A 24,596-nucleotide genomic window follows, 5' to 3' on the forward strand; every position below is an offset into this window, starting at 1 on the left:
AGGGAAGATAGGGTCTGATAACATATAATTTTCCATAATGCCCAGTCATTTTACAAATTCATTTTCTGAAATTGCCCTCATAAGAACATAGAGGCCTTTTCTTGCATAATTTGGCTTTCGAAGTACAGAGGATAAAAACAAAATGCTTTCAGAATTCATTTTTCGGTTAACAATTGTTATAAATGACAATTCATTAACGTAAAACAATCGCACAAAATCAGACTGCGATGATCAGCGGCTAATTTTTTAAATTAAAAATAGAGGAATGATTTTTCTATACACTGTATTAACAAACATGCAGGGAAACACACTGAACTATAATAAATAGAATGATTACTAATAAAAGTAGTAAATAATATGAATGAGAATAATTATAAATAACTGTAAATACCCGGATCTTCAGAATCCGTGTTGCTTTTCACCTTATTTCAAGCAAAAACACACTTTAACACATTCACTAAAGCAGAGTGATTTCAAGCCAGTAGAGGAACTTCAGATGCACCACAAGCGAAACGTAAATACAGACTAACTCTACCGCGTATCAGTGCACAAGAAACAAATAACACATTCTGCCTCAGCAATGCCCTATTTGTCAGACTGTCGCAGAAAGTTACGCATTCCGGGAATTACTCCAATTTGAAAAGTGGACTTTTGGCTAGCTTTTAGGGCAAAATACTCCTGTGTGCATCGTCCTTCGAGATGACTCGCCACACGAAAAATACGGGACAAAATCGCGCGACAGTTGGGCTCTCCTGTTGATTAAACCACTATATCGTTTTATTTGTTCGCAAGCTTTACTCTTCGAAAAGTTATACGTAGCGCTACACATCACACTTCCGGACTGATACGTAACTCCAAAAGCTGCAGGGATCTCGCGAAATCCAGAAGTTGGCTGGCAGTCTTCGTCAATGTAGCGGTAAGTCGTGTGCCCTCTGCGCGGCATTTGGTATTTTAAAGTGCTTAACATTTGTAAAATCGATAGCTAGTTTTCAGCCAAGTTACTTTTCAAATGCGGAATGACTACAGAAATATTAAATGTGTCCTTGTGCGCCATTTCCGGTTTTCTAGGCTAGAGTTGCACTTCAGTTGTGAGCGTGTGCGCACTCGGTAGAAACATCCTTCATACCAGAGCAGGGAGCCATGGCTATCTGGAGATGGTTCTTTCAGGAAGATGAAGCCTTAGAAATGTCTAGTAGTTGAAGGCAATAAATTAGATTTTACTGGTTTAGAATCTCGGACTGAAGAATTATGAGTCAGCTGCCACAAACCACAAACATGACACAGGAATATAGGAAACCTACAGAATGCCCTGATCACTCTGCGTGTATACCCAAAAGGTATAAAGGTAAAGACATTAGAGACGTGTATCTGTGCAGAGGCCAGTCAAACCCGCGGTACCTAAAGAGGGGCAGCAGCCTTTTCAGTAGCTGCAGGAGCAACTGTCTGGAAGACTAATTGATTTGACCTTGTAAGGTTAGCCAGCAGGAACATTCTGTGCTGATACTGTCAACCGTTGAAAGTAACGGGAAACTACACCCGTTATTTTTCCCGGGGACATACAGATCTTCTGTACAGTTAAATGATAATGGCATCCTCTTGGGTGGGTGGTAGAATAGTCTCCTACTCGGATCTCCGGGTGGTGACAGCTCAGTAAGATTTCGTCATCAGGAAGAACGAAACTGGCATTCTAATGCTCGGTGCATGGAGTGGTAGACCCCTCAAGTGAATAGAGAAACATGAGAGTTAATAAAAGCATATCGATAGATTGACGTTAGATATAGTGGGAATTATTGAAGTACACTGGCAGAAGCGCGGAACTTCCGGACAGGTTCAAAAATGGTTCAAATGGCTCTGAGCACTATGCGACTTAACTTCTGAGGTCATCAGTCGCCTAGAACTTAGAACTAATTAAACCTAACTAACCTAAGGACATCACACACATCCATGCCCGAGGCAGGATTCGAACCTGCGACCGTAGCGGTCGCTCGGCTCCAGACTGTAGCGCCTAGAACCGCACGACCACTCCGGCCGGCTTTCCGGTCAGGTGAGTATAGTGTTATAAATATAAAATCAAGTAGGAGGATTAGGTTAGCTAATTAATAAGAAAATAGGAAAGTCAGTAAGCTACTTTGAACAGCATAATAAACGTATTACCGTTGCCTAGATAGACATAAGCTAACAACAACACATTAGTACAAATCTATATGCCAGTTAGCTTCACAGATGATAAAGAGTTTGAAAAAAAGTATTATGAGACAAAATAAATTGTTCAGATAGTTAATGGAGAGGAAAAGCAAGAAAAGGAAAAACAGCAGGAGAATATCAGCTGGGGGGAAACGAATGAAAGAGGAATTCGCCTTGTGGAATTTCCCCAGAGCATAATTAAATCATTGTTAATACTTGGTTTAAGAATTGCTGTATACGTGGAAGATACCTGGGGAGAGTGGAAGGTTTCAAACTGATTACGAACGGTGGACGAAAACTTAAGGAATTGCAAAAAAGTAGAAGATTAAAGATATGGTGCTTGGATTAGCTGAAAGAACCAGGAGCTATTGAGAGTTTCAGAGCGAGGATTACTCAACGTTTGACTGAAACAAATAAAGGGAATACATTAGTACATGACGGGTAGATTTGAGAGATGAAATAATGAAGGATACAGAGGATCAAATAGACCTAGCAGATGTCTACATCTATATCTATATGTAAATCTATCCACTGGAAACGTAATCTCGTTCTCACGATCCCTACGGGAGCGATAAGTAGGGGTTGCAGTGCATCCTAAAGTTATCGTTTAAAACTGTATCCTTAAATTTCATAAGTTTGTTTTGTCGGGATAGTTTATGTCTATCTTCAAGACTCTGGAGGCCAGTTCTTTCAGGACCTCCGTGTCATTCTCCCACGGGGCCGGCCGGAGTGGCCGTGCGGTTCTAGGCGCCACAGTCTGGAACCGAGCGACCGCTACGGTCGCAGATTCGAATCCTGCCTCGGGCATGGATGTGTGTGATGTCCTTAGGTTAGTTAGGTTTAATTAGTTCTAAGTTCTAGGCGACTGATGACCTCAGAAGTCAAGTCGCATAGTGCTCAGAGCCATTGAGCCATTTCTCCCACGCGTCAAACAAACCTGTAAACATTCGTGCTGCCCTTCTGTGTATACCTTCAGCGCCCCCTGTTAGTCCTATTTGGTATGTGTCCCACACTCCCGAGCGGTATTCTACAATCAGGCGCACGACTCTTGTGTAAACAGTCTCCTTGGTAGACTCATTGAATTTCACTAGTATTCTACTAATAAATCGAAGTCTGTCACCTGCTTTGCCTATGACTGAGTCTTTATGATCGTTCCATATCTTATTCCTACGAAGTGTTACACCCAGGTATTTGTATGACTTCACCGATTCCAGCTGTAACTCATTGGTATTGTAGTCATAGTAAACTACGTTTTCTTTTTCATTTTCTGAAGTGCACAGTTTCGTGTTTCTGAAGATTTAAAGCAAGTTGCAGTCTTTTCACCGCATTGAAATCTTATCGGGACGTGACTGAATATTTGTGCAACTTCTTTCAGACAGTATATCATTAAACATGACTGGATCATCTGCAAAAAGTCAGAGATTACTGTTAACATTGTCTGCAAGGTCATCAATATACCACATGAACAGCAAGGGTCCCAACACACTTTCGTGGGGCACTACCGAAGTTACTTCTGCATCTGCTGATGATTCTTCGTCAAAGATAATATGCTGTATCCTCCCTTCCAAGCTACCCTCAATGTAGTCATAAGTTTCCTTTGATACTCCATACGATCCTTTGCTAATACATTGAAGTGACAGAAGTCATGGGGTAACTATGTGCACTTATACAAATGGTGTTAGAATCGCGTACACAAGATATAAAAAGGCAGTACATTGATGGAGCTCTTATTTATACTCAGCTGATTCATGTGAAAAGGTTTCCGAGGTGATGATGGCGCACGACGGGAATTAACAGACTGGTAATAGGAGCTAGCCGCATGTGACAGCTCATTTCGTAAATTGTTGGGGAACTCAGTATTCTGAGATCCACAGCGTCAAGAATGTGCTTAGAGCACCAAATTTCAGGAATTACCACTCACCACGGACAACGCAGTGGCCGACTCCCTTCACTTAACGACCGAGAACAGCGGCGTTTGTGTGGAGTTGTCAGTGCTAAAAGACAAGCAACACTGCGTCAGATAACCGCAGAAATCATTGTGGGACGTACGACAAACGTATCCGTTAGAGCTGTGCGGCGAAATTTGGCGTTAATGGGCTATTGTAGCAGACGACAGACGCGAGTGCCTTTGCCAACAGCACGACATGACCCGCAGCGCCTTTCCCGGGCTCGTAACCATATCGGTTGGGCCCTAGACGACTGAAAAACTGTAGCCTAGTCAGATGAGTCTCGATTTCAGTTAGTAAGAGCTGATGTTGGGTTCCAGCGTGGAGCAGGCTCCAAGAAACCATGGACTCAAGTTGTCAACAAGGCACTGTGGAAGCTGGTGGTGGCTCCATAATGGTGTGGGCTCTGGTTCCATGGAATGGACTGCATCCTTTGGTCCAGCTGAACCGATCACTGACTGGAAATGGTTATGTTCGGCTACATGGACACCGTTTGCGGGCATTCATCGACTTCATATTGCCAAACAACAATGTTATGTCGCCAGGCCACAACTGTTCGTAATTCGTTTAAAGAACTTTCTGGACAATTTGAGCGAATGATTTGACCAGCAAGATTGCCCGACATGAAACCCATCGAACATTTATGGCACATAATCTAAAGGTCAGTTCGTGAACGAAATCCTGCACTGAGTATAGGGGCAAAAGGGCTCAGTATTTGTGCAGTAGGCTTCCTACGACATGTTGAGCCTATACTAGATGCAGTTGTAGTTCTACGCCCGGCAAAAGAAGATTCAACACAGTATTAGGAGGTATCCCATGACTTTAGTTACCTAAGTGTAGGTATAGATGTGGTACTGAGTCAAATGTTTTTCGGAAATCGGGAAATACTGCATCTACCTAACTGCCTTGTTCCATGGCTTTCAGTATGTCATGTGAGAAAAAATCCGAGTTGGGATGGCACATGAAATATTAAAGCCAGCCGCTGAGACCTAGCAGTTCTAGGCGCTTCAGTCTGGAACCGCGCTGCTGCTACGGTCGCAGGTTCGAATCCTGCCTCGGGCATGGATGTTTGTGATGTCCTTAGGTTAGTTAGGTTTAAGTAGGTCTAAGTTCATGGGAGTCATTTGAACCATTTTTTTGAATATATAGAGCGCCTCTACAAGTAAAATGAACTTGAAGACAGTATTATAGAAAAGGAAGAGGATATAGATGAAGATGATGTGGAAGATATGATATTGTCAGAAGAATTTGACAAAGCCCTGAAAAATCTATGTCGAAACCAGGCCTCTGGAGTAGACGACTTTCCCTCAGGACTACTGAGATCCTTGGGAGAGCCAGTCATGACAAAATATTCCACCTCGTGTTGAAGATATATGAAACAGCCGAAACATCCTCACACTTCTAGATTAGTGTAATAATTTCAATTCTAATGAAGCCAGGTACTGACAGGTGTGAATATTACCAAATATTAGTTCAATAAACCATGACTGCAAAATCTCAACTCGATCTGTTTAAAGAAGAATGGAATAACTGCTAGAAAACGAGCACATGGGAGATCAGTTTGGGTTCCGGAGGCAATACCAATCCTACTGAATATCTTAGAAGATCGATTAAAGAAAAGTAACCTACGTTTATCGAATTTATGGACTTGGAGAAAGCTTTTGACTCTGTCAGGGATAAAATACAGGGAACGAAAATGTGTATACAGCTTTAAAGAAACCAGACTGCAGTTACAAGAGTCGAAGGACATAAAAGAAAAGCAGTAATTGAGAAGCTATTGAGACAGATTTGTAGCCCATCATCGATGTTATTTTGGTGTACATTGAGCAAGCAGTAAGGGAAACCAAGGAAATTTTGGAGAAGAAATTAACGTCCAGGGAGAATACATAAAAACTTTAAGATCTACCAATGACATTATAGTTACATCAGACAAAGCAAAAGACTTCGAAGAGCAGTTGAACGGTATGCATAGTGTCTTGAAATGACACTATAAGATGTTCATCAACAAAAGTAATATAAGGATAATGGATTGTTGCCGAATTAAATCAGATGATGCTGGGAGAATTAGGTTAGAAAATGAGTCACTAAAAGTAGTTTTTCTATTCGTGCAGAAACAGAAGGGTGATTGCTGAGATACAGAGGATATAAAATGCAGACCGGCTATAACAAGGAAAGAATTTATGAAAAAAAGGAATTTGTTAAGATGGAATACAAATTTAAGTGTTAAAAATGTAATTTTCGAAGATATGTGTCTGGAATGTAGTCTTGTACGGAAGTGAAATATGGACGATAAGCAGTACAAATAAGAAGAGAACAGGACCTTTAGAAATGTTGTGCTATATTTGAATGCTGAATATTTGATTGGTAGGTCGCGGAATAAATGACGAGAGAAGTGGGAGAAAAAAGTTATGGCACAACTTGCTTAAAAGATGGAATCGATTAATAGAAGGCATTCTGAGGCATCAAGGAATTGTTAGTTTGGCATTGTAGGGAAGACCGGGAGTAAAAATTTTCGAAGGCGACCAAGGGATGAATACAGTAAACGCCGCGCGGTGTAGCCGCGTGGTCTACGGCGCCTTGCCACGGTTCGCGCTTCTCCCACCGTCGGAGGTTCGAGTCCCCCCTCGGGCGTGGGTATTTGTGTTGTCCTTAGCATTGGTTAGTTTAAGTTAGATTAAGTAGTGTGTAAGCCTAGGGACCGGTGACCTCAGCAGTTTGGTCCCATAGGAACTTACCAACACCCCCAAAATTACATTAAACAGGTTCAAATGGATGTACGTTGCAGCAGTTATTTGGAGATGAAGAGACTTCCACAGGATAGGCAAGCGTGGAAGGCTGCTTCAAACCGTCTTCGGATCGAAAACCACAACAGTAACCTGAAGTATTTCTAATATTAAATTGTAACATATACATTCATGACAAGGGCTAAGAGCGAATCTTGTAACTCACTTACTCTGCCAGATATTACCATAAGACTTAATCACATCCATAACTTAAAGACTTTATTACAGGAAATCTCAAAGTACACGTCACAATTAAATAAATATAACAGAGCCAAATCTCCCACGCAAATTTCTAATCAATTTACCTGGTGTTTAAACTGAAGACAACTGACTGTAAGTTGAAATGCTAAACTCTGCTTTTAAATCTGCATTCACACATTAAGACACTACTATACCAACATTTGAATTCAGCAAACGCTCAGAAATTATACAGGGTGTTAGGGGTATAAGCTCACACCTAATTTACTACCTGATGTTTTCTGATTCGACGTAACTGCACCATGTTGACTACACCTGCCAGTATGGACCACTTGTCCACAGTTTATCACCTGACCTGTTGCCCATGGGAAACTAAGCATTAATGGCTTGCTCCTGCCACATGCACTAGTAGGTACTAACCAGCCTAAAAAGATACTACCCCTAGTAAAAATAATTATTAGTATGTGTCTGTTATTCTGTAATGTTGTTCAGTACAGTGTCCTGAGTACCCAGTAAAAATATCTGCACTTATACCCCAACACCTTGTACATGTTGAAATAGGCATCATTTGCATTGAAATGCAGTTCAGGCTACTGAAAGAAAACAAGTCATCAGGCTCTGGCTGAATTGCTATTAGATCTTACATTGAATAACCTGGAGAATGAATCAGTTTCCGAACATATATGCATAGAAAATTCCTCCCCAAGCGACTAAATGCGAATGAACGGAGAAGAAAGCAGGTGACTTCTGCTTACAAAACAGGCAAAATAACGAATCCATACACTTACTGTCCAAAGTCACAACATTATGACGCACCTGGAGGACAAGACGCTTCTCTCAGAAGAGTCAGCATGGGTTCAGAGCAGCCAGTCGTGTGAAACACAGTTCGTGTTGTTGAGACACAATATCTTGCAAATAGTAGACACGGCTGAACAGGGAACATTGTCTTCTTACATTCCCGAAAGACTCATAACTAGCATATGATCATATGGAGTACCTTCACAGATATGTGATTGGGTAGATGAATTTTGTACCAACAGAGCCCAAAACTTTGCACTGGAAGGCGAATATTGAACAAAACCTACAGTACGTATCATCGGGTGTGCATCATGGAAACGTAATAGGACTGCTAATATCCGCAACATAGAGAAAAGATTTACCAGAAAGGCACAGCAGCAATATCATGCTGTTTCCTGGCGATACTGTTGTCTGTCATCAATGGGGGATCTTATGGACATGCAGAACATTTTTTAGAGTATTTCCATTTGGTGTAACCAGTGGTAAGTATCTTTAAATGTGGCTAAATGCAAGATAATGTCGATACCAAAGCGAGACATCCTGACAGCACCCTACAACATGATCGGCGGAAAACTTTTCTAGACCTTCACATTGTTTAAACTTTTAGGGATGATGTTGCGAAAGTAAATGAAATGATACTTACACGTAGAATTACAAACAGGGGAGAAGAATGGAGGACCTAGATTCCTTGGAAGAATTGTTCAAAAGTCCAGCGCATCTGTAATGGAAACCGTATAAACGAAATTTGTGCAGTGAATTCTATAGCATCCGCCGGCGTTCAGAATCCTTATCAAGGAAGCATGACAGCAGACAACGAACGAACTGCTAGTTGTGCTGCTAGACTTGTAGCACTGAGGCTTAGCCCATACGAAATTACGACAGAGATGTTCGGGGAACTTAGGAAGAAAGGTGTCATTGTTATCGCGAAACCGTATCGGGTAAATTTAGATAACGAGTATTCAAGGAAGATTGTACGACATTTTTCCTCTCACTCTCATATATATCGCGTAGGGATAAAAAAAATAAGATAAGAGAGATTAAACGCTCTCCGAGGCCTGTGGGTTGTTATTGTGGAATACAATAAAGAACCGCTAACAAGGCATGAGGTAACTTCCGTCATGCACTATGCATAGCTTGAGGAATATTATTTTTAACTTAATGTAATAGAATCAAATGTTATATTCAACTGATCGGCTTTTCCCAATCCACCTATAAGGGGCGATCAAAAATTTTTCGTTTTAGCGCGTTGCTGCAGTGTATATGCAACGTAGCGACTCCGATGTGGGTACATAAGCGCCGACGTGTAGGCAAGGATTTACTGTGGCGTTCGTGTCTTTCCAAATTTCGTGTGGTACCTGTCTAAATATTAACTATGGCAACATTATTGCCATATGTGTCCAAACAGAACCAACATGCTGTCATTCTTTTCTTGGCTGCTGCAGGAAAAGCACTGATACACATTCATCAGGCAATGAAGAATTTGTATGAGGCAGTATGTAGTATGGTGCGCCAAGTTCCATGCTGCTACTTCATGATAAAGCACGTCCCCATATCGCAAATGTCGCAACGCAGAACTCATGTCAACTCATGTAGGAGACACTCGAGCGCCCGCCCTGCAATCCTGATCTCTCCCCATGCGATTATTATGCCTTCTGTCCATTAAAAATGCCCTGAGGAGTCGACTATTCCTGTCGGACGATGACGTGCAGCAGCCAGTCACTGACTTCTTCACGCAACAGGACACGGTGTTTCGCGAAACGGATATCTTCAACCTGGTACGTCGTTGGGATGATTGCCTCACTGCCTAAGACGATTTTGCCTAAGTGGATATCGATTCTGGACTGTACGGCCTTCGAACAGAAACTTTTTGATTTCCCTTGTATTTGGAATAAATAGTTATCTGTATATTTTCTCTATGTTACATAAATATGTGCAATGTTTTAAGTTATACCATTTAAAGTGCAAAGTTCAATTAATTGCATAAATGTAATTTAATCCAACATGTCGCAAACTTGTGACGTGGTTGTAAATTAGATCCCTCAATACTCAGGCAGTAGTAGAAACATGTAAGAAGTATCGTTATTTAGCAATTGTTTGTGTAAAGTGAGTTAAGAAGAAAAGTCATTATGCTGTAAAACCAGAACTATACCACGTTAACCGTTTTTGAGAAAAATATTCACGAAAAGAAAACGTCATAGGTTTTGTCTGTTGGACGCAAGCATATTTTGCTATAGCGTTAGCGGAGTTTGTTTGTCTCAAGCAAACTTGAAGTCGACGACTTCGAAAATAAAGTAGAAACTATAGTACAGAAAATGTTTTCCTTTCGACAATGGTCGAAGTGAAAGTTCGTCAGCTGATACATATCATGCTGTCTATACTTAGGGTACCATTACAGTATTAACAACCCGCATCTCTTCATATGACACGAGCACAAGTATTTTCTCTTGGAATTTCTGAGACGACCCTAGACTGTTTCATGCTGTTGTTCGTAAATTCGTTACGGAAGGTTGCAGGCCAGTTCGCCAGTAGAGCTCATTAACGTGAATGTTGCTGTTTGTCTCTAATGTCCTAAACGTTCCAAGGACAGTAAGCGTCAACCCTATCCCCTCAACGTTTAGTTTCGAAACAGAAGAACTATTACAAAGAAAGCTTATATGACTGATGCTAATAGCAAAACGAACACAGTCCAATTATTGAATGCCTTATGGCTGTCCATATACGGTATTGTACTCAATCACATTCAACTCCTGTTAAAGGAATAAAAGCAAACTCGTCCGAGTAGCCTATCCTTTGATATATGCCGACTATCATTAAAATATATCTGAATCTGAATTTATACTCCGAACGGGTATATTGAGCATATGAATACTTCGTATCAGCTGTATCTACACTCCGTAATCTCTCATAACAGCTTTGCATGAAGTGTACGTAATAGCCCGAAAACTGCTTCCTACGTATTTAATAAAGGAGTAATTCTCGTTAACCCGATAAACTTATTGTGCAAAACACTGTGGTATTTTTTGAATCATTTACATCAAATTTTAGTTCAATAAATGTTTAGATAGTCCTTCACGAGTGATATAAAAACAGTGGCCCTCGTGGCTTTTTCCACTTACCCGCTATCAGACAGTCATGAACCAGCTTCAAAGAGGTCTTTTGGGGTTTAACTGAAGCTTTGTCCCATAACTCACGTACGAGACTTTCACTAAGGCGGGATGAGCTATGATCAGCCCATTATCTTCTCGTCGCGTGGTGCTGTATAATTTTTTTCACTGCTTACTGTGGAAATTGTAACATTACTTACCATGACGTTCAAGGATTTGGAGGGCTTTATAGAATTTAGGAGGGGTGGAGATCCAGGCAACACTGGCATAATAAAGGATGGGATGGATCAAGGATTTGTAGGTATGAAGGATGGTGGAAGGGTGCTATCCCCATGTCTGACCAGACAGGAGTTTCAGTAGGCAGAGTCTACTGTGGGTTTTGCATTGAAATGTAGGGAGATGGAGAGTTCAGGTGAGATGATAGTCAAGGGTGACGCCAAGGTATTTCAAGGTGGGGGTAAGTCGGATAGAGCGGTCATAGATTGTGAGGTAGAAATTATGGGGCCAGAAGGACAGGAGTGGTGCATTCTATAATGATTCCCTGGGTTTTGGAAGGATTGATTCGAAGGAGCCACTGGTTGCACCAAGTAGTGAACTAGTTTAGGTGGGTTTGGAGGGAGCTCCGAGACTGTTGAGGGGTAGGATACAGGGCAGGGAAGGCGGTGTCATCAGCATATTTACTGAGATGGACAGGTGGGCGTTGTTTGGGCATATTAAAGGTGTACAGGAGATATAGGACAGGAAAAAGGACGTTGCCCTGGGGCATACATGAAGTACGGTAGGTGGTACAGGAATTGCATTATGAATGGTGACATAGGAAGGACGGCGGGAGAGGAAGAAGTCAGTGAGATGGATAAAGTTTATAGGAAGGGCATAGGACTGGAGCTTGTAAAGAAGCCTGGAATTCCACACATGGCCATAGGCATTCTGGAGGTCAATGGAAACAAAAGTAGCAGAGTGACGGGAGTGAAGTTGGAGGAAATGGGTGAGGTTAAGGAGCTGATGATCAGCAGAGAAGGAGCGCTGGAAACCACACTGGGTAAGAGGGAGGAAGTGGTGTTGAGTTAGGTGGTGATGGTTACGGCAGGAGAGGATAGACTCCAAGACCTTACTGAACGCAGACGTGAGGCAGATTGAGCAATAGGAGGAGGTGTCAGAAGGGGGTTTGCTAGGTTTAAGGAACAACAGGATGCGGGAAGTCTTCCATAGATTGAGGTAGAAGCCAGTGGAGAGGATGGTGAACAGGATGGGAAGGGCAGTGAGGAAGGAGAGAGGGCATTCCTTGAGGTCGCAGTAGGTAATGCAATCGCAACCAGGGACAGTGTTGCGTTTGGAGTGGAGGATGAGTTTAATGTCGTGTGCAGTGATAGGAGTGTTTAGTTCTGATGGTGGTAACTGGTCCAAGTACTGGAATCTGGCAGCAAGCGGCAGGGCAATGGTATTGGTGCAGTCAAAGACATCAGGGAAGATGGTCGTCAGGTATGAAGAGGATTTTGGAGAGTTGGGAAGCAAAATGGTTAGCTTTACTAAAGTTGTCAGGAAAGGGGAGGTTGTCATGGAGGAGTGGGTGATATGGGGTGAGATGGCTACCACTAAGGTGGTGCAAGGCAGACTAGTACTTGGAGGAGATGACAGGGAATGTGGCATTGAGTCATGTGCGTGTATGGTGCTAGTCCTGGCGTTTCTTTGGTGTCAGAAAGTTTGGAAGCTGTCTTTTTAATTGCTGGCGGCGGAGGAGTGTGTCCCAGTCACAGTAAGGAGGAAGGAATGGTAGAGCCAGAGAGATTCGCAAAGAAGGAGTATGGCCTGTGGAGAAAGGGGAAAATGGTGGGAGTAGATAAGCGTCAGTGACGGTCTTCAGAAGGAAGAACGAGACATAAGCGATGTTATCAGGATGGTGGTAGGGGAGGGGGTTGCTTCTGACCTGGATGCTAATGAATTCCTAGTAGGTATTCCAGTCTGCACGATGGTAATCATGAACGACTTTGGAGGGGCGACAAAGTGGGGAGCTGGGGGAGTGCGAGGGGAATAGGAGATAGTGAGAAGGACTAGGAGGTGGTCACTGCCAATGGGATCGAGGACTTCCATGGTGATACGTCCAGGGAAGTTGGGGGAAGCGAGAACAACATCAGGGGTTGTGTTACTTTTGGGATGAGTATGCTGAGGAAGGGGGACAGGATCGCGTTGGAGGGTGCAAAGGAACTGATGCCACTGCCAGAGGGTAGTAGGGTCATGGCTACGAATTTTAAGGTCAGCAGTAAAGATGTAGTCAATACAGGAGAGGAAACCATAGGGGATGGGATCAGCAGGACAGACATAGATTTTGGCACAGGTGATGGTGAGGATGGAGGAAAAAAGATGCTGACGATCAGGTATTCCGTAGGATCATTCAGCTGTGGTTGTGGCCAGACAGGGACGTACTTAGGGTGTCCAATAGCGACCCCACCTCGCAGTAAGGGGCAGGGATTATCAGTACAGTGAAGGACACAGGGAGTGGGGCAGACAGAGTGGTAAGGTTGGAGGTAGGTTTCATTGAGGATGAAGGTGTCAACTTGGTGCTGCAACAGGGTATCCATGAAGAAAGGCATGTTGGCAGGGAAGGAGCAGATGTTTTTATAAAGGTAATACTGTCGTCCCCCCAGGATGGTGAGAGAGGAAGGTGAAGGAGGGGGGGGGGCGAGAAAGGCTTAGACGAGGGTGTTGAGGAGGATAAAGATGAACTGGGTTTGGTTATGGGAGTAGGTGGCATAAGTGGTCAGGTGGAAAATGGAACAGGCGACGAGGGAGATTTGCTGGAGCATGTGTGGGCCTTGGAAGGGGTGGATGTTTTGAAGGACGATGGTAAGTAACCAGATGATGTCTTCAACTGTGCGGGTGGGTGGAGGTAATTGTTGGTGTCGAGGGGTTTATCAATGGGACAAACAGGGACACAGTGAGTTCTGGTTTGGTTGGGGAGGGGGGGGGGTTTCCCTTACATTTAGAGGAATAGGTGGGGTGGGCTTCATTACATGTATTGCAGGAAGAAGGAGGGGGGGAGGTTGGGACACTCTGCTTTAGGAAATGAGAGACTTCACAGTGGGGGCAGATGGGAGGACTTTTACAGGCAGAGGTAAGGTGGTCATTATAGACCAGGCGCTTTTGCTATCGGTAGGACTGGGGAGGGGAGCAGGAAAGGTCAGCAGCGTGGCAGCAGTTATAAACAAGGGCTCCCTGGGTGATGGAGGAGAGGGATTTGGTGAAGACACGCATAAGGAAGGTGGGTCCAGAGTCTTTGTGAATAAGTTGGGCGAATCGTATTTTGAGGGCAGAGTGGGCCTTCAGTTCCACAAACACATCAACCTCCATGACTATGGGGCTGAGCTTTGTGATCACAGTGGTGTGTGTTGGAAGACGGCGAGGGGTTCAGGCTCACAGGGAGAGGATGGGGTAAGAAAGGGTGTGAAAATGGCATGAGGACCAAAGGTGACACGGGAGATCTTTTTGAGCTCAGTGTGCAAGGAGGGGTTGAGCTATTTGAAAAGGACAGAGTTCTTGCAGGGAATGAGTATTGGGGAAGTTTTTGTAAATTTCAAAGGTGAGGGTACAGGCATCAAGCAGCATGGTGTTGGGGTGGGAGAGGACGAAGGTGAGCATGGTGGGGGTGGGGACAGGGAAACAGGGGTGGTATCCATGTGGGGGTTAGAAGGGTGGGGGTTGGTGGTGTTTTTTGGTGAAGGGGCAGGAGCAGGGTCGACACAAGGTTGTTTAGGGGGTTACTTGGTGTGGGTGGCCTGGGAAGAAGGGTGAGGGATAGGCTGGAGCGGTAGGTGATGGGAGGCAGGTCCTGCTTGGGGTGTGAAGGTGCCAACAGAAGATGATGTCAGCGCATCATCTGGGTGACGACTGTCGCCTGGCAGGCTGTGATGCGGGCTGGTGCAGAACTGGGGGTGTTGAGCGACTAGGGAGGGAAGAAACTTATGAGGACGAGTGGCAAGAGTGGGAGCGGTAGCGGGAGTGGGAGCAGGAGCAGGAGCAGGAGCAGGAGTGGCCTGATAAAGGGGAGCATACAAGATGGGAAAGGAGATAGAGGAGGACAAAACAGTAATAAGGGGAGGCCGGAGGTTATACTCCATGAAGTGAATGTGGGGGTAGATGAGGGGAAGATGTAGATAATGGTGGTGACAGGAGTGTCCATGTTGACATGGGGATGAGCCTACCGGCGATGGGCGTCGCCGAGGTAGCGAAGCGAGGAGCAGCGAGATGCCAGAACGGGAGAAGGTGATCACAGTGACGGAGACACGGCCGCGGCGGCGGCGGGCTTCCTAGGCTTCTATTTCGCCCTGGAGAGTAACCCAGGCAGCAGAAATCTTCCGATTTGGAATTTGTGGAATTTGAACCCACAGGATGAATGCTGCTGTAAATTCATGCTCCCTATACACAGAGGTCACGTCGCTGCAGTATTGCGGAATGAAATACACATATACCTATTTGCGAGACGCAAACTGCATGCTAGCCAACGCAAACGTCGGAAATAAATCGCACGATATTTTTTATGAGTGCAGTGCCCATTGTCTCACTTGAACACGGTATCTCAAGACGGAAAAAGTGGTCACTCACCTCCAGTCTAGTCCAATGTCGTCTACCGAATGTATTGTGTACCTGAAGAGCCGACCAACCAGAACCTTTCTTTGTACCTGCTGGTCGTGACAGGTTAAGCTCCGGCTTGCGATCGGTCGAGACCTCGTGACCACGCCTGCAGTTGATTGTCCATACACCGCGAATTTCTCATGCGAAATGTAGATTCTTCCCTTTCATGTGCGTTTTCACATCTCTGAAGTAACGTTACTTATGTGAAATTCTGAACAAAAGTATGGCATAGGCTATATTTACTCTAAGTATTCTCTCAACCATAAAAATATCTGTTCTTATTAGCTTAATATCTGTTACGTCCAGAATCACATGATTAGAATATTAAACTCTTTTTCTGCTCATGACGACCTGCTAAGAGCATGCTCCACCTGTGGTCATAGGATGCCTCCTCGTATTCAAACTCTCTTAAGATAGTAAAATGCCTCGTGACCTATGAAGCCAAGCCGCAGCACAGAGAAGTTTTAATATCAGGTTAATACTGTGTATCACTTTATAAACTCGGTAATACAGGTGATTTTATTACGATGGCCATCTCACCCTGTGTAGGGAGTCGCGTCATTGATTAAATTGATCATGAGGGTCCCTTTGCATGGTGAGTAATTTTTTTCTGAAGTCGGATTACGCTTGCCAGGTAACTAAAATGGGAATCCTTGGAGAGAAGCCGATGTTCTTTTCGAGGAACACTATTGAGAAAATGTAGACAACTGACATTTGAAGCTTACTACAGAAAGTTACTACTGCTGTCAAAATACATTTCGCATAAGGACCATGAAGATAAGATATGAGATATTAGCGTTCATGTGAAGGCATATAGATACTCTTTTTTCCCTCGCTGTGTTTGTGAGTGGAATAGAAAAGCAAATTGACTAACAGTGTTATATGGTACTTTCCGACACGCGCCGTACGATGGCTCGCGAAGTATCTACGAGTATATATATGTTGATGTAAATTTGGTATTCCTGTCACTCCAACCATTTATAAGCGCACAAAACTCGTAGTAGAATGTTGTCTCTTATTTATCGAGAAAACAAAAGATGGAATTTCTGCTGCTGATTTTTTCTCATTAAAAACCCTCGTATCAGCCTCTTATTTTCTCGCTGCAGTCACTGCATGAGACTTACGCAAGAGGCTGTAATATGTTTGCCCACAACACTTAGTAGAAGCAGTACAGAGCTGACCTCTCAAGACTCCTTTTGTTGGAGTATGCTTACTCGTCATATTCTCACGAATCTTCGAGTCTTTGATATATAGCATTGGAATCTACCTGATTTTGAAGAGTAAGTGATGCCCCCGCCAAGTCAAACATCCTTGCTAATTCTCTCGAAATACCATCACGTTCTTACAGCACTGTTCAGTTAGTTCGAATTCTGTCTAGTCCTCCACCCGTCACTGACTAGGTAGAGAGCTGCCACAACGATAAAAATGGCACATAATATTTTTTTCTACTGCAGCCATATAGTCGTGGCTGCTCTGCACTTTTTATTTATCTCGTTTCTAAGGTATTTTTATACCCGTATTACCGTCTTGTCATGAACATTTTTGTACTTCCTCGATGAGTTCGTCGATCAACTGAATTCAATCAATAATTTTCAAACTGCAATCACTTCATGAGACGTATGTGCGAGGTAGTAATATGTTTGCTCACAACGATTAGTAGAAGCGGTATAGAGAACACCTCGCAGCCTTCCTTTTGTCAGAATATCGCTTACCTTCCACATTCGCACGAATCTTCCAGTCTTCGATGGCGGGTCTTATATAGACAGCCACACCAATTAGAAGAAGCGGTAAAGATATCACCTCTTAGCCTGCCTTTTGTGAGAGTGTCGCTCACTCCCCATATTCGCAAGAATCTTCCAGTCTTCGGTATTAGCGATATACGCCCTCAGCCAAGTCACCAACCTCTGCTAATTCTCTCGACATACCTTCAAGTTGCAACAGCACTGTTCCATTACTTAGACTGCTGTCTAATCCTTTGCCCGCCACTGGCTATCTAAATAGATGTCACACCGATAGCATACTAACCTTCAAGAAGAAATTCACCACCATGCGGATGCTTGAGTGCAACTATTTTTTTACGACTGGTACTGCTTCTACTGACTTGTAGCCAATGACGTAATAGAACAATAGGAGGTCTCTTCGGCTATTTTAGATTCAGTAGTTACATTTATCTACAATCATTTCCATCACCCACCAAATCCCAATCGTCTGCCAGTCGCTATAGGCTACCAGTGTTGCAGCCCTGCTGTGGACAAGAGCCTATTATCTACAGTAGCAATATCCACATTATGCTTTAACTTCGGGGATCAGCCACGTAACACGATTTAATGTGGGCTCATATGATTCGTGGACAGCGACTATGTCGTGTTGAGCTGTCGAATCGATGTTACTTTCCACCGATACGTCTCATTTAATCACAGACGGGTCTATGGATGTTAATGTCGGGATAGCAGCTGACATTATCTATGTACCAAACACTAGAAGACACTACCTTCAACCTCAGTGGAAATAGAAGTTACGTGATCACAGCTGTTTAGCTTTATAGCCCTAAAAAGCAAAAATATGTTCAAATGTGTGTGAAATCTTATGGGACTTAACTGCTACGGTCATCAGTCCCTAATCTTACACATAACTTAATCTAAATTATCCTAAGGACAAACACACACACCCATGCCCGAGGGAGGACTCGAAACTCCGCCGGTACTAGCCGCACAGTCCATGACTGCAGCGCCTTACACCGCTCGGCTATTCCCGCGCGGCCCCTAACAAGCCAAAGCAATTAGCAATATCACTGTATAAACTGCGACCGGTGCATCGGAGTGACGGTCCTCGTACATGTCTGCGACGATGGAAGAACTCCAGCCACAAAATATAAAAACAACTCATTCAAACACTAGGACGGCAGAAGACGGTCCTCTGACTAGTAGAATCTAATACTGTCTTCTCCTCTCTGTGTTCTACAGACGAGAAACGCAAACTCCCAACCACAAGGACGGAGTTCAAAAATGGTTCAAATGGCTCTGAGCACTATGGGACTTAACTTCTGAGGTGATCAGTCTCCTAGAACTTAGAACTACTTAAACCTAACTAACCTAAGGACACCACACACATCCATGCCCGAGGCAGGATTCGAACCTGCGACCGTAGTAGTCGCGCAGTTCCAGACTGTAGCGAATAGAACCGCTCGGCCACCCCGGCCGGCAGGACGGAGTTCAGATAACGTCTCACCGTGAATCTAGGCAGAAGAACTGCTCTCAGCCACTGAACGCTGCGTACTCAACGACGATTCCCTACCCGGAGGCGAAGTGCAGAATCGTATAAGTTGGCAACAATACAGTGCCTAACCATTCTAACTATAAAATCTCCTGAGAGCAAAGACAGAAAGTCCGTCTGTACCAACAAAAGCTGATACTAAGCGACCGTCAAACACGGGCACTCAAAGCGAAAGACCACTTTCTCTCCACCTCTGGTTTCCCAGCAATGCTCGGCTCCCCTCCCGTGCAGAAAGCGAATCATATTCTCGAAACCACGGAATATTCTCCCTGTCTATAGATTCTTCCGAACGCCGAACTACAATATTTTAGTCCTTTATCGTCCAGTGCGGAAAATTTGCGAGGAAATACCTATCCCCATTAATTATGAATACATACAATGGTACGCTTTGCAGAGTAAAAATCCTCGAAAAGACCCAACCTGCGTGATTTCCGAGGTAACACTTCCTTGTTCCTCTCTGCTGCGTGTAATATTTTTAGAGTTTCCGAAGTATTATCCGCTATATTTCCGGCCCCGCTACGAGACCGGCCGGCCGCCGATGTATTGTGCATCAGCGCTCAGGTGCCCCAACAGTCCGTCTTGACTGCTTCCTGTGTCTAGCAGGACCAACACACCTGTGCGGCCTTTTCCACCCAGGGCTTGAGTTACGCCTGCCGTTTCATTTTCACTGGCGTTCCAACCTCTACTTGTATAGACAATCATTCATTACGCCGTTTTGATAATAAAGACACTCCATCGCCTTTCATGCAATAAGAGTTAACGACTATTTACAAGTGCACGTGACAATGTCAGTCTTCTTTAAATATTCATATATACAATGTACAACCTATCAAATGATACCTAATTCCGGTTGTAAATCACGGCAAAGTATGTAGGTGAGTGCTTTTAAGATGCGAAATTATAGTCACCTTACAAATTAGGATGGGCAGAGGTCAGTGTTGGCGATCGGAATAAAAAAAATAATTGGATCTTTTTACCGACTTCCCAATTCATGTGACACAGTTGCTAAAAGGTTCAAAGAAAACTTGATTTCAAACACGTACCCGACTCACGGTTATAGTTGGTGGTGATTTTAATTTACCCTCGATATGTTGGCGAAAATACATGTTTAATTCCGGAGGCACGCATAAACCATCATCTGAAATTGTGCTAAACGCATTCTCTGAAAATTATTTCGAGCACCTAGTTCATGAGCCCACGTGAATAGTAAACGATTGTGAAAACACACTTGACCTCTTAGCAACAAATACTCCTGAGTTAATAACGAGCATCAAACCGGATACAAGGATTAGTGAACACAGGGTTGTCGTAGCGAGACTGAATATTGTAACCCCCAAATCTTCCAAAAATAAACGAAAATAATACCTATTCAAAAAAGCAGATAAAAAATCACTTGATGCCTTTCTGGGAGAGGATTTCCACTCCTTCCAAATTAATAATATAAGTGTAGACCAGATGTGGCTTGAATTCAAAGAAGTAGTACCGGCAGCAATCGAGAGATTTATACCAAATAAATTAAAACACGACGGAGCTGATCCCGCACGGTACACGGAACGGATCAGAACACTATTGCAGAAACAACACAAAAAACATGTTAAATTTAAACAGACGCAAAATCCCCAAGATTGGCGATCTTTCACAGAAGCTCGAAACTGAGCGCGAACTTCAATGAGAGGTGCTTATATCACTTTCCACAACGAAACTTTGTCTCGAAACCTGGTAGAAAATCCAAAAAGATTCTGGTCGTATGTGAAGTATATTAGCGGCAAGAAACAATCAATGCCTTCTCTGTGCGATAGCAATGTACGAGGGCAGTTCAATAAGTAATGCAACACATTTTTTTTCTGAAACAGGGGTTGTTTTATTCAGCATTGAATACACCAGGTTATTCCCCAATCTTTTAGCTACACAACACTATTTTTCAACGTAATCTCCATTCAATGCTACGGCCTTACGCCACCTTGAAATGAGGGCCTGTATGCCTGCACGGTACCATTCCACTGGTCCGATGTTGGAGCCAACGTCGTACTGCACCAATAACTTCTTCATCATCCGCGTAGTGCCTCCCACGGATTGCGTCCTTCATTGCGCCAAACATATGGAAATCCGACGGTGCGAGATCGGGGCTGTAGGGTGCATGAGGAAGAACAGTCCACTGAAGTTTCGTGAGCTCCTCTCGGGTGCGAAGACTTGTGTGAGGTCTTGCGTTGTCATGAAGAAGGAGAAGTTCGTTCAGATTTTTGTGCCTACGAACACGCTGAAGTCGTTTCTTCAATTTCTGAAGAGTAGCACAATACACTTCAGAGTTGATCGTTTGACCATGGGGAAGGACATCGAACAGAATAACCCCTTCAGCGTCCCAGAAGACTGTAACCATGACTTTACCGGCTGAGGGTATGGCTTTAAACTTTTTCTTGGTAGGGGAGTGGGTGTGGCGCCACTCCATTGATTGCCGTTTTGTTTCAGGTTCGAAGTGATGAACCCATGTTTCATCGCCTGTAACAATCTTTGACAAGAAATTGTCACCCTCAGCCACATGACGAGCAAGCAATTCCGCACAGATGGTTCTCCTTTGCTCTTTATGGTGTTCGGTTAGACAACGAGGGACCCAGAGGGAACAAACCTTTGAATATCCCAACTGGTGAACAATTGTGACAGCACTACCAACAGAGATGTCAAGTTGAGCACTGAGTTGTTTGATGGTGATCCGTCGATCATCTCGAACGAGTGTGTTCGCACGCTCCGCCATTGCAGGAGTCACAGCTGTGCACGGCCGGCCCGCACGCGGGAGATCAGACAGTCTTGCTTGACCTTGCGGCGATGATGACACACGCTTTGCCCAACGACTCACCGTGCTTTTGTCCACTGCCAGATCACCGTAGACATTCTGCAAGCGCCTATGAATATCTGAGATGCCCTGGTTTTCCGCCAAAAGAAACTCAATCACTGCCCGTTGTTTGCGACGCACATCCGTTACAGACGCCATTTTAACAGCTCCGTACAGCGCTACCAACTGTCGGAAGTCAATGAAACTATACGAGACGAAGCGGGAATGTTTGAAAATATTCCACAAGAAATTTCCGGTTTTTTCAACCAAAATTGGCCGAGAAAAAAAAGTGTTGCATTACTTATTGAACTGCCCTCGTAGATACTATCGAAGACAGTGCTGCCAAAGCAGAGTTACTGAACCCAGCCTTCCGAAATGCCTTCACCTAAGAAGACGAAGTAAATATTCCAGAATTCGAATCACGAACAGCTGCGAGCATGAGTAACGTAGAAGTAAATATCCTCGGAGTAGCGAAGTAACTTAAATCACTTAATAAAAGCAAGTCTTTTGGGCAGACTGTATACCAATTAGTTTCCTTTCAGAGTATGCTGATGCATTAGCTCCATACTCAACAATCATACACAGCCGTTCGCTCGACGAAAGATCCGTACCCAAAGGCTGGAAAGTTGCACAGGTCACACTAATATTCAAGAAAGGTAGTAGGAGTAATCCACTTAATTACAGGCCCACATCATTAACGTCCATATGCAGCTGGATTCTGGAACATATATTGTGTTCGAACATTATGAATTACCTCGAAGAAAACGGTCTATTGACACACAGTCAACATGGGTTTAGAAATCATCGTTCTTGTGAAACACAACTAGCTCTTTATTAGCATGAAGTGTTCAGTGCTATTGACAAGGGATTTCAGATCGATTCCTTATTTTTGGATTTCCAGAAGGCTATTGACACTGTACCACACAAACGGCTTGTTGTGAAATTGCGTGCTTATGGAATATCGCCTCAGTAATGTGACTAGATTTATGGCTTCCTGTCAGAGAGGTCACAGTTCGTAGTTATTGACGGAGAGCCGAGTAAAACACAAGTGATTTCTGGCGTTCCCCAAGGTAGTGGTATAGGCCCTTTGCTGTTCCTTATCTGTATAAACGATTTGGGAGACAATCTGAACAGCCGTCTTAGGTTGTTTGCAGATGACGCTGTCGTTCATCGACTAATAAAGTCATCAGAATATCAAAACAAACTGCAAAATTATTTAGAAAAGATATCTGAATGGTGCGAAATTGGCAGTTGACCCTAAATAACGAAAAGTGTGAGGTCATCCACATGAGTGCTAAAAGGAATTCGTTAAACTTCGGTTACACGATAAATCAGTCAAATTCAAGTAAATACCTGGGAATTTCTATTACGAACAACTAAAATTGGAAGGAACACTCAGAAAATGTAGTGGGGAAGGCTAAACAAAGACTGTTTTATTGGCAGGACACTTAGGAAATGTAACAGATCTACTAAGGAGACTGCCAACACTACACTTGTCCATCTTCTTTTAGAATACTGCTGCACAGTGTGGGATCCTTACCAGATACGACTGACAGAGTAGTTCAAAGAAGAGCAGCACGATTTGGTTATCGCGAAATATGGGAGAGACGCTCACTGAAATGATACAGGATTTGGGCTGGACATCATTAAAAGAAATTACAATCACCAACTTTCTCCTCCGAATGCGAAAATATTTTGCTGGCACCGACCTACTGTAAAGGACAAGGGGTTATTTTTAGGAAATATGGTGCAAAATTGTGATTTAGTGTGTTTCAGTGCGCGACGCGCCAGGCTCACGGTAAATGGCGGACGAAGGCCGGCCAGCGCGTTATGCAGGTGACACTTCTGCAACAAGTGTCGGTATGTGTGTACGTGCGCGTCAGCCATCAGAACGCAGCATTAGCAGAATTACGCAGGCGGAGGCTGCGCGTGGAGCGGTTGCGTTAGCCAACTCATCGAGAACGTTCTAATAAACACGACGCCGCGTAACCGGCGGATTCAGCAGCGGCCTGCACTATTTAAGGGCATCAGAGGTGGGCGTCGGCATTTGGTTCGACCGATTGGGCGTTCGGCCGCTGTCACGCCGTCGTCATCAGTGACGCTGTCCCTGAGGATCGGCCGGCGGTGGGCGTTGCCCGCTGATGCAACGGCGACTCCCGTCGTCGTCACGAGTGCAGCGTCTGCAGGAGGCAGGCGAGCTGGGCCGGGCCTCATGCCACTAACCTCCTACCGCCTGCGCAGCAGCTGACCGAGCGTGGCGTTGCGTTCCCCAGGCTGCATAGATCAGCACGTCTCCACCATGACACGCGCGGTGGGGCTGAGTTACCGGAAAATGTATTGGAAGAACGAAAATAAAGAGGAAGATTGCTAAAAACAGCCACCTTCTTCTACTCAGCCACGCCCTACAACCTCGACCACGTCACCTGCTCCGGTCATCCTATTACACTACATAGGGAGAAATGATCACCACAATAAAATAATGGAAATCAGAGCTCGTACGGAGTGATATACGTGTTCATTCTTTCCTCGCGGTATACAAGATTGGAATAATAGAGAATTGTGAAGGTGGTTCGATGAACCCTCAGCCAGGCACTTAACTGTGATTTGCAGAGTATCCATGTAGATGTAGATGTAGATGTAGATGCTCAAACTCTGACCAGGATGACATGCTGCTTGCTGCCCTCCGAGAATTCCTCGTACCTCTTCCCAACTTGCTTAAGTGTAGAGGCACTGACCATGTGTATTTCTGCCTCATAAATAATTCTGGAAATGAGGTGATTGTAATGGTTCATTAATGAACAGGCTTGGCAGAGAGACAACTACTGGAGGGCAACACGAGTCCAAATGTTCATTTGAA

Source organism: Schistocerca piceifrons, chromosome X (assembly GCF_021461385.2).
Source record: "Schistocerca piceifrons isolate TAMUIC-IGC-003096 chromosome X, iqSchPice1.1, whole genome shotgun sequence".
Classification (NCBI taxonomy): Eukaryota; Metazoa; Arthropoda; class Insecta; order Orthoptera; family Acrididae; genus Schistocerca; species Schistocerca piceifrons.